Source organism: Dermacentor andersoni, chromosome 5 (genome assembly GCF_023375885.2).
Source record: "Dermacentor andersoni chromosome 5, qqDerAnde1_hic_scaffold, whole genome shotgun sequence".
NCBI lineage: Eukaryota > Metazoa > Arthropoda > Arachnida > Ixodida > Ixodidae > Dermacentor > Dermacentor andersoni.
In genome coordinates, this window is record NC_092818.1 from 177,981,585 (window position 1) to 177,999,932 (window position 18,348).

The 18,348-nt window shown below is 42.7% G+C and overlaps 1 protein-coding gene and 1 long non-coding RNA gene across 2 annotated transcripts in view; both read right to left on the minus strand.

Annotated features, from left to right (window-relative positions):
* The window catches only part of LOC126531667 (uncharacterized), a 698,627-nt gene that overhangs the window by 344,803 nt on the left and 335,476 nt on the right, over nt 1-18,348 (minus strand). The gene's annotated exons all lie outside the window — the stretch shown is intronic.
* On the minus strand, nt 1,717-18,041 carry LOC129385161 (uncharacterized). Its single transcript, XR_008612751.2, has 4 exons — nt 17,049-18,041; nt 8,952-9,090; nt 3,944-4,028; nt 1,717-1,988 (listed from the first exon to the last, which is right to left on the minus strand). It is a non-coding gene; the product is annotated as an uncharacterized lncRNA (long non-coding RNA).

Sequence of the window (18,348 nt, forward strand, 5' to 3'; positions counted from 1 at the left end):
AGAAAAAGAAAGAAAGAAAAGCGGCGTGTTTCTGTTGACGCGGCACGCGCAAGTGAAACGGATTTACGGGCAAGCCGCGCGTGTCACGTTCACACATATATCGCTCAATAAAGCATTCCGGCGTTATCGATCGACATACCGGCCGCACCACTGGTGGTAACGGCTATAGTGGTACCGGTGGTAATAAGGGGAGCCGAAAGGACCTAGAATCTCAGGGCACTACAAGAATATATTTCATGGTTTCACACCTGCTTACTGCAAAAGTGTACAAAGTACATGCATGGTATAGCACTGTACTCGTAATGCAAAAATAAACGAATTAAAATTAATTTGTAAACTAAGAAACCAAGGTGTACCTTCAATAATTCACGAACAGGTAGGTTCACACTCAACTGACTCATGAAACAGTATGCTAGCTGTGCCAAGAATCTTAATTAGTCGAGCAATTAAGGGTGGTGACTGTCATGTGCAATGCCTTGGGGAAATGCATGCAGAAGTAGGACAATAGCTGTTGCTCTGTCTTTGCTCATGCCCTATCAACTGATTAATCACTTATTTATTTATTTATTTTTATTTTCACATACTGTAGTCCAATTGGGCTATCGCAGGAGTGGGTTTGTACATTGCATATAACAAAATATTTTTCTGCACAAATCAACTTCAATGCCTTAAAAAACATGATAACTTCAATATAAAAGATACAATCAGTATAATAAACGCAGCATGAATCAAGTAAATACAATGATTTTTCTAATTTACCTAGTTTCACCTGGGAGTAAGTTCCATTTTTCAATTGTATGAGGAAAGCTATACTTAAACAGGTTAGTATGCAGTTGAAATGGAGCAAGGTTAAGTTTGTGGCTATTCCTAGTAGGTTTCAAATTATCAGGAGACAGATAGTTGTTCTTTAATGAGTAGTGTGGGGTGTTATTTGAATTATGCAACAATTTAAGGCATTCATAATCACGCCGCTTGGACAGAGGTAGTAAACCGATTTGTTGTTTATTTAAGTCATTATTCCAAAAAATTGGAGAGTTGGAATTTCCCCTCACAAGGCACTATTGGCAATAAAATCACCTACAGTGCTTGTCGAATGGGTGCCGCAGTGCTACAGTTGACCTGCAAAGACGGGGCCGAACCCCTGCTCAGAAAATGGAAGAGAGGCCGAACTCTCTCGAGCCCTGGCTAACTTTGAGCACTGACTGTGTTGAGTGGTATACTATATATTGTACTACCACACAGTACAATGATGTATATTAATGATTAATACAGTAATATTATGTATATAATAATAATAATAATAATAATAATAATAATAATAATAATAATAATAATAATAATAATAATAATAATAATAATAATTCAGATCTGCTACCATATCTGCATCTCCTTCCTTCATGCTACAGAAAATGTCTATGGAATTCTTGCTGTCAAATCAATAAATATATACTTCAGAGCATTGTTGCGTTGTTGTGACATCACTGGAAACATCACTTCACAGCATTAAACCTTTATCGGTCAAACCTGTGCTCAGAAAAACATGTGGCACTCAAAGCACAACAACCCAGCGGCGAGCATGGTGTGTCAAGCGCGTCACATGACTCGTCAAAGGTCGTAACATAATTGCTGGTGCTATATATATATATATATATATATATATATATATATATATATATATATAGATACCTTCCGCAAAGTACAACACTATTTGCATCTCACGTTGACTGATATCTTTCAATTGTTAGTAGGTGAAATGCAATCCACAGAAAAAGGATAAACAATTGTATGCATATCTATCAGTATAATCACGGAGTATCAGGCTGGGCATCAACCAAATTGATTCTTAATATCTGTAACTGTGGCGAGGAAAGCATATGTCGCCTTGAAGAAGACAAGTCCACTTGTTGAAACGTTGGCTCCTGCTTTCATCTTGTTCTCGGTTTGCTCATCGTCTTGAATTTCCATTTCCTGCCTTCCCCATGTTTTCCCTGGGTTTGTATACATGGTATTTTAACACGCAGCCTAAAAGATTGCAGATTCTTCTCCTATATGCATAGTTGGTATATAATTGTGAATCAGCAACACACTAAAAAAACGTTTTCTTCTAGCATAACACTGAAGCATACAAAGTTGAAAATTTACTGTGCCTACCTGGGCGTCATTTCACATATTTAAGAGGTGAATCATTTTCCTTTGTGTACATGTGCATTGGGCTAGCTCCCAGATCAAACTATATGCCATCAATCTGCACAGTTGGCACAGTAGGAATTCACAAGACAAATTTTAGCAGAGTGCACCTTGTTTACACTTTTCTGCATTTCTGTATGCAAGATATAACACTACAATTTTCGCTGAAGATACTGTGCTTGTTGTGCAGGCCATGTTTTGATGCTAATGGATGGCACCTGTATAATCATGTAAGACTTTTGTGAATATATTGGCACAGCAGCACCTTCTGTTATTTTGTATGTATATTTCTGACCAGCAACACAACCAAGCAGAGGTATATTGTGCTGTAGGTAAAACAAGTGGCCACTTAGATTTGGCAGCTCTAGATGGGCACATCGCATCTAGTCGTTCCTCACCCCACTTTAACATTTACATTTCACCAATGGCAAAGGACAATGTTGGATTCCGTAAAATATCCAATTTCAAATGCACTATGGATGACTGACTTTTGAAAGAACAATGAAGTGATGCCTGGAAACCTGTGTACCAACTTTCTTCCCATATTAGTTACTATAATGCCTTACAATGTGTCTTAAAATTCTTCACATGGTGCACCTAAATTTGGTGCTAGAGTGGAGAGGAGTGCAGTAGTTTGACTTTACCTAGGGTAGCAAAATGCCTCACAACACTGCTACATCAAAGTAGCAGTGTTGCAGCGCTCAACGGTGCCCTTAAAGGCATCAGTTGCGCCCATCACATAACAGGGGCAGGGAGAGTACAAACATAAATGAGATTACAAAGAAATAGTTACAACAAATAATAGGACAAAGTACAGAACAAAGGTATGCTAACATTGTTTAGGTATTAAGAAACAGAATGTAAGAAATCATAAGAATTGCAAAACAAAAGTTATGCACACAGCAAAATAAAATGTTGAAAATATGCATGCACACATAAACTACGGTATTAATACAGGTATTTATTAGTAACTCACAAAAACAACTAAACAAGAATGTAATAAAAGAGGCAACTAATTAACAGTGCGTAGCACGTCGTAAAATTTTAATGTCAGATTCTGTGGCAATATCAGACGGAAAGCAGTTCCCTTCAGTGATGGTGCAGGGTATAAAGGAGCATGCATATTGTAACATGCGAGATGGTGTACGCTTAAATATGAGGTGGTGATCCCGGCATGAAAATACGACAGGTGGTGACTGAAAGAAATCATTGTGAAGAGAAGTACGATTATAAAGTTTGTCAAGCAGGCAAAGACTCACTGATTTGTGGCGAAGGGATAGTGCTTTTAAATCAGTACGTGCTTTTAATGATGACACGGAAGTGTAAGATGAATAGTCGGAAAATATGAAGGTGAGCAGCCCAGTTTTGAACAAATGCAATCTCGTCAACAATGTTTACCTGCCAGAGTGCTATATTAGCGATGCGTATTCGAGCTTTGTGTGGATTAGTGTAGTGTAAGCAAGTTTATGTATGTTGACAAAAGCATGCTTTAGGTTTAATTTGATGATGCCAAGAGAGTGGTGAGCTGCTGCAAAGATGGAGTAAATGTGGTGGTTTCATGCTAAGTCGTAATGTAAATGAAAACCTGTGCTGGTAGTTGAATGTTAAACTGGGATCTTCGAAATAGTCGATGACTTGTGAATTAATAATGTGTTCCATAAGTTTGCGAATTGTACTGGTTAATAATATTCATTGGTAGTTAAAGGGTGATAAACACTCGCTGGATTTGTAGAATGGGATGACTTTAGCCACTCACCAGTCTTAAGAATGAACCCAGGGGGTATGTTGCGACACTAGCTGGGACACATTCTTGAGCAGCTTGTTATTAAATTTGCTGTGACCTGTTGTAGATGAAGTTTTTAATCTGTTTAGTAAGGTAAAAATGCCCGACCCACTAATAACAATTTCAGACATGTCAGATTGCATGGGGAAGTCAGGGCATGCAGTGATGTCTTCACATTTGGACACTCAACAAAACATATCATTTAGTAACTGCACACACTATAACTCAGGAACTACATCACCACCAGAATTAGGATTATGTCAGGCTGTGAATAGGGGTTTATTACGTGCCATAATCACTGTTATTCATAATAAATCATAGCTGTAAACCTGTTGACGTGTGGATTTTAGTAGCATCTGGCATTCTTTGTCACATAATATGTATCTTTGCCATGTCTTGGCTTTTTTTTTTATTTGCCATTCTATAGAGCGCTTCATTTTATTTATGAGGTGCTGCAGGCGTTTATTGAATGTTTTGTTGCATCTAATGCTGAGAAAAAGGACGAACATTTTGATAAGATTTGCAAAGGTGGCTCTAAACATAACCAGTTCTCTTCAATAGCTCGACTGTGTCTGCAAAGGTGGCTAATTAACGATTATGCCGAGTAATGTTGGCCCTATTGTAGCACCTAATGTGTTTAGTAGTGTTTTCTTTTTTGTTAAAGAGAAGTTAAGCAGACCTACTATAACTGCATGATCAGACAGCCCGTCCAGGTGAGTAATGCCGGAACAGATTAGAGGATCGCTGGTCGAGATGAGGAGGAGGAGGAATAAACATTTATTTTTGAAACAGTATCCCGGGTTAAGCCCCAGTTCTACTCTAGGTGGGAGGTCTCCTCATTCCAGGAATCCTCTGGCCTTCGCTGCCTCCTTGGCCCTGGCGACGAGGTGTCATTGTTGCTCCAGGCCCTCGGAGACGAGCTTGGCCTCTCACGTTTCAATGAGGTCTTCGCTTTCTTGTCTGGCGTTATATTCTTTCGGTGAAGGCGATGCGTCTGTATCTAGATGCCATGGACACTCGAGGATCAGGTGCGCCAAGGTGTATGGTAAGCCGCACATTGGGCAGCGGTATCCTTGTAGCATTGGGCATAGTCTGTGCATGAATATTTCCTTGTAGCATTTGGTATAGTCTGTGCATGAGTATTCCGTGGGTGTAAGTGTTACTCTGTAGTCTTCTGAGTGTGGTACTTTCTTCTTCGGTGAGCTTTGGGTGAGGTGGTGGGTGCAGCCTGCGTTCCAGCCTGTGATATTGAAGGATCGCTGAGTAGGTGATGGGTACGATCTCTGCCCCTGCTGACGCAGACCGGCATCTTGAGAGTAGGAAGGGTTGGCCCGGCAGGTGTGGCCTCGGGCCACGGCGTGTGCTGATTCGTTCCCCTCCAGCCCGTCATGCCCAGGAACCCAGGTCACGCAGGTGTAGCAGATCGAAGCGCTGTCGTGCTTCAATATCTTTAGTGCTTCTGTCGACACTAGACCCTTAGCATAGTTCCTGACAGCTGCTTCAGAATCGGAAAGAACTACAGCTGCGTCTGCACGTGGTAGTTGCTAGGGCGATCGCCGTCTCTTCTGCAGTCTCTGAGTTTTGCGCACGGACTGTGGCAGACGCTAGCTCTCTGCCCTTAGAATCTGTGACGTTCAGGGCGTAAGCATTTCTTTGCGGGTATTTGACTGTGTCGGTGTATCTGGCATCCGGACCTTGCCTGTGTCTTTGCCGTAGGGCATCCACTTGGGCTTGTCTTCTTTCCTTGTGGTACAATTGGTGCTATGCACAGGGATTTGCAGATGTTTGGAGGAATTCTTTCTTTTCGGTCCGTGGTGGCCTATAAAGGTTTCACTGTAGCTCAGCCGTTGCAGCACTGATCTCCCGGTGGGCATGAGCTTAAGTCATTCTAACTGACTGGCTTTACGAGCTTCGGCTAATTCTTGCCAGGTGTTGTGTATGCCCGTCTTGAGAAGTCTCGTAGTCAAAGCCGTAGATGGTAGGCCCAGGGCAGTTTTGATGGCTTTGCATATTTGAATGTTAATTTTTTTCTACCTCTGATGAGATCTAGAATATTGGCCAGTGTACATGATGAACAGGTTGGGAAAGTAATGAGTTGAGGTAACATATACAGGAATGAAGGAAAATATGCCATTGAGCGTGAGCAGCTGTGACAGATTCTGTTGTCCAGTTAATAATGGAGAAATTAAAATTGCCATAAATGATCACAGTAGAATGCCAAAATAGCATATGCACTTCATTTAGAATGTTTTGAAACTCGCTTGAAAATGCACAATTTACATCCGGAGGGCAGTAGTATGCACTTATGAGAACATTCTGCTTGAGCATTGAAGTGAAATGAAAATGTGCTCTAGGAATGAACGAATGCCAGTTGGAACTGCAAGAATTAATTTTTTTAAAGCTATGAGCATGCCACCTTCTATGCAGTTGCATCATTCACAACAAAAAGTGTTGCATGCAGATGTGAAAAGAAAAATTTTATAGGAGATGGTATCGTTTAGCCACGTCTTGATTAGTACAAGAAGAGATGTCACGCATGAATCAATCAGTGATGAAAGTGACATATATTTTGACATCAAACTTCAACCTCTAGTGCATAAGAATGACAGGTTTGTAGACGTGTTATGGGTGTGTGGTTGCATAAACTGTCAGTTTCCACACTTGCATAAGATGAAGGTTTGGCTTGTCATTCTTAAAGCATGCTGAGACAGACGCACTGCACAGTTTATTTCCGAGTCCCAAACGTATGTGTCGTTGTTGACCAAGAGCTTGTTAAAAACCAAGCAAGCTTAGTGTGAGCTGTCTCATACTGACTACAAATTTTAAAAAATTAATAAGAAAATAAATATATCTGTCATCCTGATTGCTGATTTGCTGTTCCTAAGTGATGGGGTAGTGTGAAAGTGACATATTTTATTTGTACATATTGTACTCAACCCACTGCAACAGTAAAAAAAAGGAAAGAAAGGAAGGAAAATGTAATTTTGTGAAATTATACAGATGGAGCATCCTTCTTTTTTTTATGCTGAAGTAAACAATCAATATATGCACATGTGAATACGATATATGTGCATGCACTAGAATAACTTTCACCAGTCATATTATGTCAGCAAGACAGCAAGGTGGGCGAATTGGTTAGGATTTATCTTAGTTTTGGTAACAGCTAGCGCAAAGGTACGATGAGTAGAAAACGTTATTAAATACACGAGCAGGGCTGTTAATGGTTTGTGAACACTTTTCTGTAACGCTATGTGTTATATCCGCGTCCACAGCGACCAGGCCGGCATGGATAAGCGTAGTTTATGATTGAGCTCTTCCTTGTCATTTGACGCGCTGATAACCACGACTTATTACAATACGGCAGTTTCTTAACGTTTGCTAATCCGGCTTGGGCAAAGCTCCCGTCGTTGTGTGCCACCTCACGTCCGCCGTACGCGGTGCCGGCCGGGCAATAATAGATTGACTTTTGGATGGTAGTACGCTCGCTGCGTGAGGGCACCCCGCAGGTGAAGGGCATGGGAAAATAGCCCATTCTTACGACGCGGGGTTCGGTATGTGACCTGTGATTAGCCCGAGGGTTCAGATTAACTGCGTAGCTGTTGCGCGGCCCAATGCTTCGCGCTGCCCGATTGTAGACGGTGGACATTATAACATATTTTAATTTCGCTTGCGTTTCGCTCGCGCAAGAACTTTCTACGACTCGCTGACTTCCCGTCTGTTGCCAATGAATGTTCCCCGGCCAGACGCTCCTAGGTCCAAGCCCGGCCCGGGCCCGAGTCAGCAATTGCTTGGCCGCCCCGAGCATCCTTGGACCGAGTTTGGCATATGCGGCCGACAACGCTTTCTGTCTGGCCAGCGCTAGTAGTAAAATCGTGTTTTGTCAACAATTAAGTTAGCGTGTTGACGGTACGTGAAACGTCGATCGCTTCCGTATCACAGCTCTGTTGGCATTAGCCTTTTTTTCTTATTGTGTTACACAATAGGTGCGATTGCGATCACTTGATTCCGACGGTTATGCTATGTTATGATAGAGCAGGCAGGCCGGATCGAGGTGCCGTACTCGCTAGGGCCTTTCCTTGCCGTGCTGCGCGTACACTATCACCGATAGGTCGTTTATATGGACGGTAGGTAATAATAATAACGATAACCCCGAGAAAGGAATCCATTGACATACTGGCCCTGGAGATAGGTTCATGTTTGCCGAATCGCACCGTATGTATGTATGTATGACTCGGTCGAATTGGCACGTACAGTTGAGAGGCTCTCATGAGATATGCTCGCCGACGACATGCCGATGAAGTGCTGTTTAGTATTTTTCTCGCACACAACTATGTAAACGAACTTCCTATTAGCGTGTAGACGAATGATGAGGGCGGCATATAGGTACAGTACCGTACATATTCGCCTGAAGAGGAACATTACAAATGTGCACATGGTATTCACATTTTATTAATTTAATGATGATATATGTGGGCTGTGTGGACCTTTAGGGTGTAGTGTAATATGCAATGTAGGAATGAAGTATTAAGAACACAACAACAAAATTTCTTGTCATATGACCAACTGAGTAAAATGGGCTTTTCAAGTGAACAAACATACCCCACAGGAATGCCACTTGTAGCTTTTTCAACTGAGCTACCACATTTTTAGTCACATATGCAGCTAGGGTATGCAATCCAATTTTAGAACATGGCTTAATTAGCAAAAAGCTTTCATAATCTTGAATACAGTTAATGCATTAGAGGTGCAGCCTTAGTTACTGTACACATTGCATAATCTGCACACTGCAGAGCATTAATTTGCATAATTTGTTTTGTACTCTCTTCTGCATGTGGCTGCAAGCCTTTGTTTTCAAGAGTGCGCCTAGGAAAAAAAGTGTTTGTGTTTGGTTTGGATGATGCACTTCGGTGGCCAAGAGAAGAAACATGCAAATTATAATATTTTTTTATTAAGATAGCTGCATTGGACCAGCAGGACCTACCTTTCATACCATGATTAGGGCAAGACAGATGGCACCTGACAAAATCCAGAAAATGTATCATCCACTCTGAGTAATTGGTGAGCAAGCTTCAATACCATGAGGGGCCAGTGAGCCTTGGCTTTGGTATGACAGGAACAGTCTTGAAAATACCAAAACATATGTGCATAAGGGACAGGAGTTGCCTCTGTCTGAAACCCACTGATGACTCCATTATAAACGTAAGCAGCAGTGCTTGTGCCATGCTCTGCTGCTTAATTTCAGAGAGACTAAGAGATGAACGAAAGGCATAGATAGAAACATTGAGAGGAGCATTATTTATGTTCTTTTGCAACATCATGCTGCAATTACCACAAATTATAAACACTGCAATAGTTGTCTCTAGCTTGCTCATTTTAATAATCGTTCCATTCACAGTCTCAACTCAACAGCATAACACAACATATTAACTTATTGCGCTAAAGTCTGAGAGTGTGTTGGTTACATATACTACATTTGGTTACATTTACGTATACTGGATGAGTGAGGGGCATATGAACACACTTAGTGCTGCTTTCCAACTGAGATTATTCAATCCATTGAGCAACCTGACTTTAAACTTCTGCAGGTGACTGTTCAAGTCAATGCACATACATTTACCCACATCTACTGCTTGTTCTATATTGATTTCTCTTTTACGAGTAATCACTGTGGATTATAAGGGATATTACAATTAAACATTGAAGGCCATAATTATGAAAATAATATGGCCTTTGAAAACAAAAAACATAGACAGGCCATCAAAATGACAGCAAAAATAAAGAATAAATTAATTGTTTATTTAAAAAGAAGCCTAATAAGCTTATTAAATCACCCATGACATGCCTCTTAATTGGCTCTTGAAAGTTGAGCTCCAAGACTGGCATGCTGTGTATATCACTGACAGTAAGCACCAGACAAGCAATACCAGAGTAACAGGGGAATCACCCATTGCAATCACCTCTGAAAATTTAGTCAATGGAGTTAGAGAGCTCTTCTAAATCACCTTTCTAGCAGCGGAGTAACACTGTACCATTTTGGAACAATACATTTGTGTTTCTCTGACATGACCCAAATACCTCAAATGGATCCCAGTACATATGGGAGAAGTAACCATGAATGGCCCTCCCAACCTCAATGAGAAGGCCGACCGAGCCGCGCGAGAACTAATCCACCGCGTCTCGGACAGTGACGGCACAACACCCCGCAACCCCCGGGGAAAGGGGAAGGACAGCGGGGAGGCAACGACAACGAAGTAGCGATACGAGACAACAGGCACAGACTGGTCACGTACCACGACATACTGACACACTATACGAAACGAGGAGAAACATACCCACAACCCCGCAAACAACTCGACAGGTTTCAAGAAACAGATTGGAGGAGGTTGCAAACCAGAATATTCCGAAACCCAGTACATTTAGACAGAGTAAATTCAACACAATACCCAGACGCGAGCTGCAAGCTCTGCAAGCACGAACCCGCATACAATGCACAGATCTCATGGAAGTGCACACAGATCAGATCGATATATCTAGAGGACAAGATAGAACAGGACCTTCTCGAGGAGCGATAGCTAAGCGCTCTGACTAGCTCGGAACTACACGACCAACTATGGGCTATCCAGTGGGCCCAGGCAGCAGTGGAAAGGCTATGCCTCACCGCACATAATGCCCGGGTGGCCTGAGCCTGGGCTGGAAATCTTGCAGATCCTTTTCTCATTAAAGTTATTTCCGTACGTCCCTCCCTGGTTCAAAAAAATTTACCTTCCTAAACGCCATGTGCATCTTTAGAGGCATGCCTTATAGAGATACACTGGCAATTTAATCTCTCCCCCATGGATGCTAAAAAGTCTCAAAAGGCAAAATGCTACTCCCTGATAGATGCTTCATATCAAAGAACATTTGCCCTTTTTACACACAATGCTTTGTTTAAGGTCACATTCAGAGCAAGTGAAAAGCACAATTAGGCCTATAATTCCCTGCCTGTAATGATACTTTGTACAAACTTGCTCTGAAACAGTATTGCATGAAGCTACACTGACTCTCTACAACTGCAGAAGATTACTCTTTTCATTCAGGCAGCAGTGACATTTCTTTCCATTCATAATAAGTGAGTCAAGATGCCTGTGCTCACATTATTAAAATTACGTATTTCCTGATAATAAATTGCAGTTAAGAATACTGCGTCCTTGACAGTGCTTGCAAAATTGATGCAGCAATGGCTGTCGAACTTGAGCGTAAAAGCATGTGTCGCATCAGAGCAAACTTTTCAGGGTAGAAAGACGGTAAGTGAGCCTGGCACAAGAGGTGCGGGTAGATACATGTTCTTGATGTTGTTGTGTTCTTTGTTATCTGCCATGGCATTGAAAAGGCCAGAGATGTGTCCCTGTACCTAGTGTAAGCAAGCATTAAAAGTGAGTAGTTGTGAAGCTTGTGTATCTTCTGACAAAGCTATGTGGCTTTACTGTCTTGCTTCAGCTGCTAAATGGCACTCAAGGAATTGGTGTGTCTGTATTTGGGTGAAGTTTGATAAAAATGAGGCTGCCTCATTGGTGTCATGTGTGACTTTACCGTGTACCAGCCCCGTTCTGCAGACTCTTGTCATGTATGGTATGAAGCTCAAGTAGAGTTGCAGACATCCATTGTAGATTCCTTATTTTTATAAAGAGGGAAGTACTTAAGGCTGACTGATACTATGCTTCCATCTCTTGTAATAGCAGCGTCTGTACAAAATACATTGGTCCAAAGGAACATCAGTGTACAGCCGTGCCATGGCCTTAAGTCTGTTCTTGCACCCAAGCAATCAGAAGTGACTGCAACATGCAACCTCTTTTATTCAAATGCTCATTCACATTGAATTAGCAATGCTGCCGTGGTGTTCACCTGGGCATGTTCTTGAGCGAACAGAGGGAGAGCAGCTATTTCCCTCATCACGTTCTTAATAATGATCTCAATCTGGTCCCTATGCTTCAGTGAGGGCCAGTAAAACTGAGCCTGATAAATAATATGTGGCTGGAGTACAGACCAAACAGCATTACTGGCTATTTCGGTACAATCTTCTCCACATTTAGATGCAATCCTTCATATCAGGTGGAAGGTTGACATTGGTGTCTTCTTTATTTTGCCTAGCCAATTTGATCTTGTTCCGGATTGGCGAACATCGAGACCAAGGATCCGTACTTCTATTTCTTGTAACAAGGACCAGTGCCGGTAGCCAGGAATATATTGGTGCATGTGCTGGGGGGGGGGGGGGGGGGGTGAGCATTGTCTGCACATTGTCCTATGCCAGGTAAACAGACATGTTGGGTTCGGGGGCAAGGAGTTACGTTCCCGGTGTAGAGCATGCTGCAAAGCAATGCCGGTCTAGCCTGGTGTGGTTGGAAACGCCTTTCTCAAACTAATTGCCAATAATTGTTAGAAAGCTATATTGTGGCTACTTTTCCTTGCAGCAAGGTGTGTATTGTCCAAAATGAGTGATGCACGAATGATGGATGTCGCTGCACCTATTGCTGCCTGCAAATGTGAGCCACCATTCAGGAGCACAGCAGTACTGGACGGTAGTGCTAGTAAATTTACATAATTAGCAAGGCTTCAATATGCATACCCTGGAGTTAAATGTCAATATTGATTAAAATGGCTGTGACATATGAGTAGGCTTTGTTTTTTGTGGCCATTATCTGGCTTTCGCGCACCCCCTGGATGGGCTGTATTATTCTTGCATCCCTCTGACAACAAACATTTGCTTGTGAGTACTTCTTGCTACCTTTATTACTGATTTCTTTTCTTGATACTCAGATCCCTGTCTTTGCAATGTGGCCTCTGGCTGTTTATGTTCTTAGGAATGCAGACTTGTATGATGTTAACATATCTGAAAAGAAGCAGTATACACACTGAATACTTGAATGATAGAAAGCCACTGCTGTAAAATTAATGGTCAATCTCGGAAAGGGTCACCTGAATTGGCCACAATGAATAATTTACTGAAGCTATAAAAGCTGCTTTTCTGAATAAATTTTCCAAGACAAATACAGCAATATGCATGTCATGTTTGACGAGAATTCACAATTACCTGAAGCATATTTGCTTTGAGAATTAGTCCCAGGTGCCACAAGCACACTTGATGCAGAAGCTTGAAAGCAGTACAGTGACAGCCACACACCTCTACCACGTGGAATAAAAAAAATCCCAGACGGTAGCACACTACTCACCCAGTTAAAAAAAAAAACACATGTTGTCATTTATTGAAATTGCTCTTTATTTTTAAAAGTTCAATTCAGAACAAGTTACTACAGAGTGTACTAATGTTTATGTTGGTTTCCATATTACATACCTCTCTGTGGCAACAAAATGCTGCACATACGCAATCAGTCATGCATGCCCTCCTACAAAGAGTGAAATGGAATCTGAGTGAATCAAGTGACATGTGGCTCATTTGTAGTTGTAGGTAAACTTGATGGCTGATAGCACTAAGGGCAAGTAATAGTAGTATAAAGTTTATTTCTCTTAGTGGTTTGGGCGGTCGGTGCGTCCCTCAGTCCAGGGCTCCACTGATCTCTGTGGTTTGCTGGGCTTGATCGAGAAGAGCTCTCTGGCTCTCTACATCTTCACTAGCAAGCCAAACATCCCAGTGCCTGTTACTTGGCACTTACGCCATAAGGGGCGAATTGGAATGTGGAGGCTGTAGTTTATACGTTCATGTTACGTGGGCAAGAGTTGGCAGCTCCTCGCACCAAGAACACATACTTTCATAGAATGCAGGGTGTACCTTAGTGAGTATTTGTAGGTGTAAATATGTGTTAGTCTGTACACAGCGCGAATCCCTGGCCTGTTCTTTCATAAGGTTGGAGTGCGGGCGGCTGTATTTTTGTCTCTCCTTTTCCTGGTTTTCGAAGTGTCGTGTGGGTCAATGGGAGTTCCTTGAAAGGACTGACTAGTGCTCGGATGCTTTTTGCTCGAGCAGTTCGGTCCACCCTCTCATTTTCCTCGAGTCCAGAGTGCGCCGGGCACCAAATTACCACCTGGTGCAATTCTGTGAATTTTGTATGGGACGGTACCCGTCATGCACAAACAGCATGCTGCCTTAGAGTCCATCATGGCCAATGCAGATTGTTTCTTTTGCTTCTGCATCTCGAAAGGCCAGCGCTATGGCTGCTGCCTCCACGGTGCAGGTTAAAGGGTTCCGAATGGAAGTTGTTATCCCTGTGGACCAATTGAAGGCCACTATATTGAATTTGTCTGTTGCCACTCTACATGCATCTGTGTAGTATACGTCTGGATTTCTTTCACATTTCTTTTGTAAAGCCTTTGATTGCGCTTTTCTTCTGCTTTGGTGGTGTTCCGTGCTCATATTCTTTGGGATTCGTGAAACTAGAATTTCCTCTCTTGTTTGTCTGGGTAGCAAAACTGTTTTTTCTCAGCCATACTGCGCTATCAGGGGATATCCTGCCTTTTGTAACAGAGCCTTTCCTTGTTTTGTAGAATTCAGATGTTCTCTCTGAGGCATGACCACATGCCGTGTCATGTTCTTCATATGTGTTGTGAATACCAAGAGCCTCCAGCTTTTTGGCACATGTGTTTTTGGGAGCCCTAGCTGCCCTGATGATGGAGCTCACTTTAGACATTTCAGCCTTATTTAGTTTTTGAAAGGGGAGGCTATAGGTCACCCTGCTAATAATTAATGCTCGCACAAGTCTGACTGCCTCCGCTTCTTTGAAGCCTCTTTGTTGTTTTGTGACTCTGTGGATCATTTGTGCCACATTCCTTGTTCTTTGTCTTAATGTTTCTAGCATGTGTGATGCCCTGCTGTTGTCTTGGTACAAAAACTCAGAATACATTCAGGTATGTGGACACCAAGGGCAAGAAACAAGGAAGGAAATTGAGATTGGCTGGGTGGTTTCTTTTGATGCAGTGAAACGTAACTAAAGTCCAAGTATGCATTCACACGACATCTGCACATGAACACGTTACTAAAATACATCAAAGCCTGACCAAGCAAACAAATTCGCAGGCCTATTTAAATTTATTCCATTTGTCCTTTTCAGCACTGGTCAAACGTGCAATACATGACTATGAAAACACAGTTAGTGTCTGTATACAAAAAAAAAAAAGAAATTGTAGGCTGTAACTGCCTGAAACTGTGATTTCTAATGCACAAACCTTTGTGCATAGACAACTTGATACAAGGAAGTGCTGGTACAGATTTCCCAGTGAAAATGCATGCAGTTTGAAGCTTATTTCACAAAACTGACAAAATGAACGTAATTGTGTGCACACACTGCGTGCCTCCATTTAACACAGAAACAGGCTGGCTGTTCGCATTGTTCATGCTGCATAACAGTAATTTGCCGCCTTAAAAATAATGTTGCTGTGACGCAAATCGCTCCCAGTTGAAAAAGACAACAGGAGTTCCTGTCGCAACTACGGAAATTTCTGTTCTACGACAGAAGTTCCTGATGTTTCTGTAGTTGCGACAGACATTTCTGACATTATGACAGAAATTCTGATGTCCCAACAGAATCATCCTGTCGTGAAGACCAAGAGTTCTGAAGTCGCAACAGCAACTTTCTATCGCAACAGCGATTCTGACGTCGCAACAGGAACTCTCTGTCGGGACTACACATTTTCGGTCGTGGCGTTAGAAATGTGCCACTTTCTGTCGCAGCGACATAATTTCTGACGCCGCGACAGAAGCGCTTTCAGTCGCGACGCTTTAAAATTGTATGTCAATTTCGCATCGGTGGTGTACCCTGTACTTTTCTCTTGCGCGGTATTCAATCGTGCTTCTCTGAAGCCGGCAATGCTGATAGCACAGACACCGGTATTAAAGTCGAAGTGGCCAATTGTTATAATTGTGCCGTGACGACGAAGCACCATAAATGCCCTACCGGCCTCCTCAAAATCGGCCGCTGATGAAAATCATATCATCTGCGGGAATGGCTGCGTATCCGTTTTGTGTTATTTGGTAAGATGTGGCACACAGGCCTGTGGACTTACATGTGCCGTTACACTGACACAGTTAACTTCCCAGAAATATTGCATAAGCTTTTACAAAGCGAAAAAGAAGTTTTGGGTTGTCCCACAAAGTTGCGTGAAAAGCTGTCTCGCTCGGGTCTCATTATTCTGGTACAGCGCTGCCGAGAGATGCCAGTATGCTGTCAGAATGAACAATCATCCACGAATGTTTATGTAGCTATCTTGCATTGAACACAGAATTATATGCGCGCTCAAAAGTGCAGAGCGAGAGACAACTGTCGAAATTAGCAGTAACAACCTAACAGTGTCCCCGGTCACCGTTGTCTATTTCTGTATTTCTTATTTAATATGGATATCCTACAGCAAAATCGATGTTCTAGCACTACACAATGTACCTGTCGATGGTAAGAACACTTTTACTTTTCTAGAGATGCGGCAGTTGACGCGGTGGAATGAAAGCGCCTGTTGACTCTTAAAATGCAAATATAAACATAAACGCAAAGTATTTGTATAGCTGAAAAATGCGCCAAGGCGCATATTCGTCGTGGCGTAGTGGTAAGATGCTGGGCTCGGGATGCATCAGTCCGGAGTTCAAATCCCCTGCAGGGAGATCTTTTTTTCCTTTCTTTTTTTTTTTCTTTTTTCTACAAACAAATTTACATAGCCTTAAAGAGGTCTCTGTCAATTTTTAATTGAATATTGATCAAGAACTACAGGACGTCACACTACGGACAACAGAACGACAGACTAAAATTTCCTGTTGTGTTTTTCAAGTGGGCTGTCACAACCTATATCGACACTTAAGGCGAAGTGGTTATCAAACACACCTGATGACGAAACTCCAATACTCTTTGACCCGCCGTGGTTGTTATAAGCGTCCTTGGAGTTGTGCTTAGTATTAAGCACGAGGTCACAGGAAGAGATCATGGTTCTGACACGTAAAACACGACAATTAAATTGAAAAAGAGAAAGAAAGAAGTTGAAACGTCTCTTTTTTGTGCGGCACTGTCTTCTTGAGTTTTATTGAGAGGACCGGTAAGTCTCAACACCGCGACATAAAAGGTGTGAGCATTATGCGCATAGCGCAATGCTTCCGCGCCGTACTCACCACGGCAGCTTGAAAAGGCCGCGTCAAACATGAGGCAACTGGGCAAGCGGTAATCCGAAACGCGCCGTTTCCAAAAGCAGTCGACACCGTACGCGGTCCGATTTTGTGAGGACTGTGGGTGAGGTTTCACTAGCCGCTGTCATATCGTGGCGCAGGAGGGAATACCCGAGCACGGCCGCGCGAACCACGAAAGTGTATTGTAGTACACAGATCACGTCAAAGCGATGACTACGCAGTGGCCGATCACCGCCGTGCTGCGCAGTGGGGCAGGTAGCTTTCTTGTGAGGTTCCACACTACACGAAACACTCTCCGACGGCCGCCAAAATTACCTCGTAAGCACGCATATAGACACACACGCAGAACTACGATGAGCAAAACAGGTGTCGTCACCGGCGCCGACGACAGTGGCGCTTTGCGAGCTTTGCCTTCAGTTTCACTTTTAGTTGATGGGAAGACGAACAGAAGCGAGGACATTCTGCGGCCTAAGCCGTCGAAGTTTTGCATGGTCTCGCTTCCGAAGACAGCTCGTCAGATGCCGACCGGGGGTTCTGGCAGCGCGACAGGACATTGTGGTCGACGAGACGAACAAAGCGTCTATTATATCGCCCTAAATAAGTTGGCTTGCACTCCGGAAATGTATAAATTTGCAGAAAGAAAAAAAAAAAAAGAAGAAGAACCACTTGGACAATATATCTCTCCTTTCTCGTTTCCTTCTCACAGATGTGTAAAAGAAAAGAAAATAACGCATAAAATAAGAAACAGAACTCCGTTTACGCTAAAGGGAGGCCTGTATCTTCTAAACTCCCTCTTAAAAAGGATGTAGAATTGAGGTTCTGTCTCCTTCTTTCATCCGCATTTTGCGAGGGAGAGAAATGGAGGACGCTGAGCATTTCTACACCACTCTAAGGGAGCACGGTTTTCAGGCACGTAGTCTCAAGGGAGGTCACATCCCTTAAAATGCCTTTTTCGGCTCATTTCCGTTTACAGTGTGGTTACACTCTGCTCCTTTCTTTCTTACGTAGTCAAGTGAATTCCTTTCCCGAAGTACGTTCTTACTCAGCATTGCGGTAAGTATCGAGAAAGGAATGCGTCGAAATAGGTCGTGCATCTCTAGTGTCACACCTGGACTTGATCACTGCATTACTACAGTTTCGGGGCAGCCAAATTCCGGCATTCCTCGTCGACTGTTAAGAAGCAGAAAACACAAGTGCATGCATCACTGGCGACTGGGTCTTCGTTGCTCGCTTGGTCCTTTGTGTCAGGCAACGAAAACTGTTTTGCCACTGGGAGGCTGTAGCA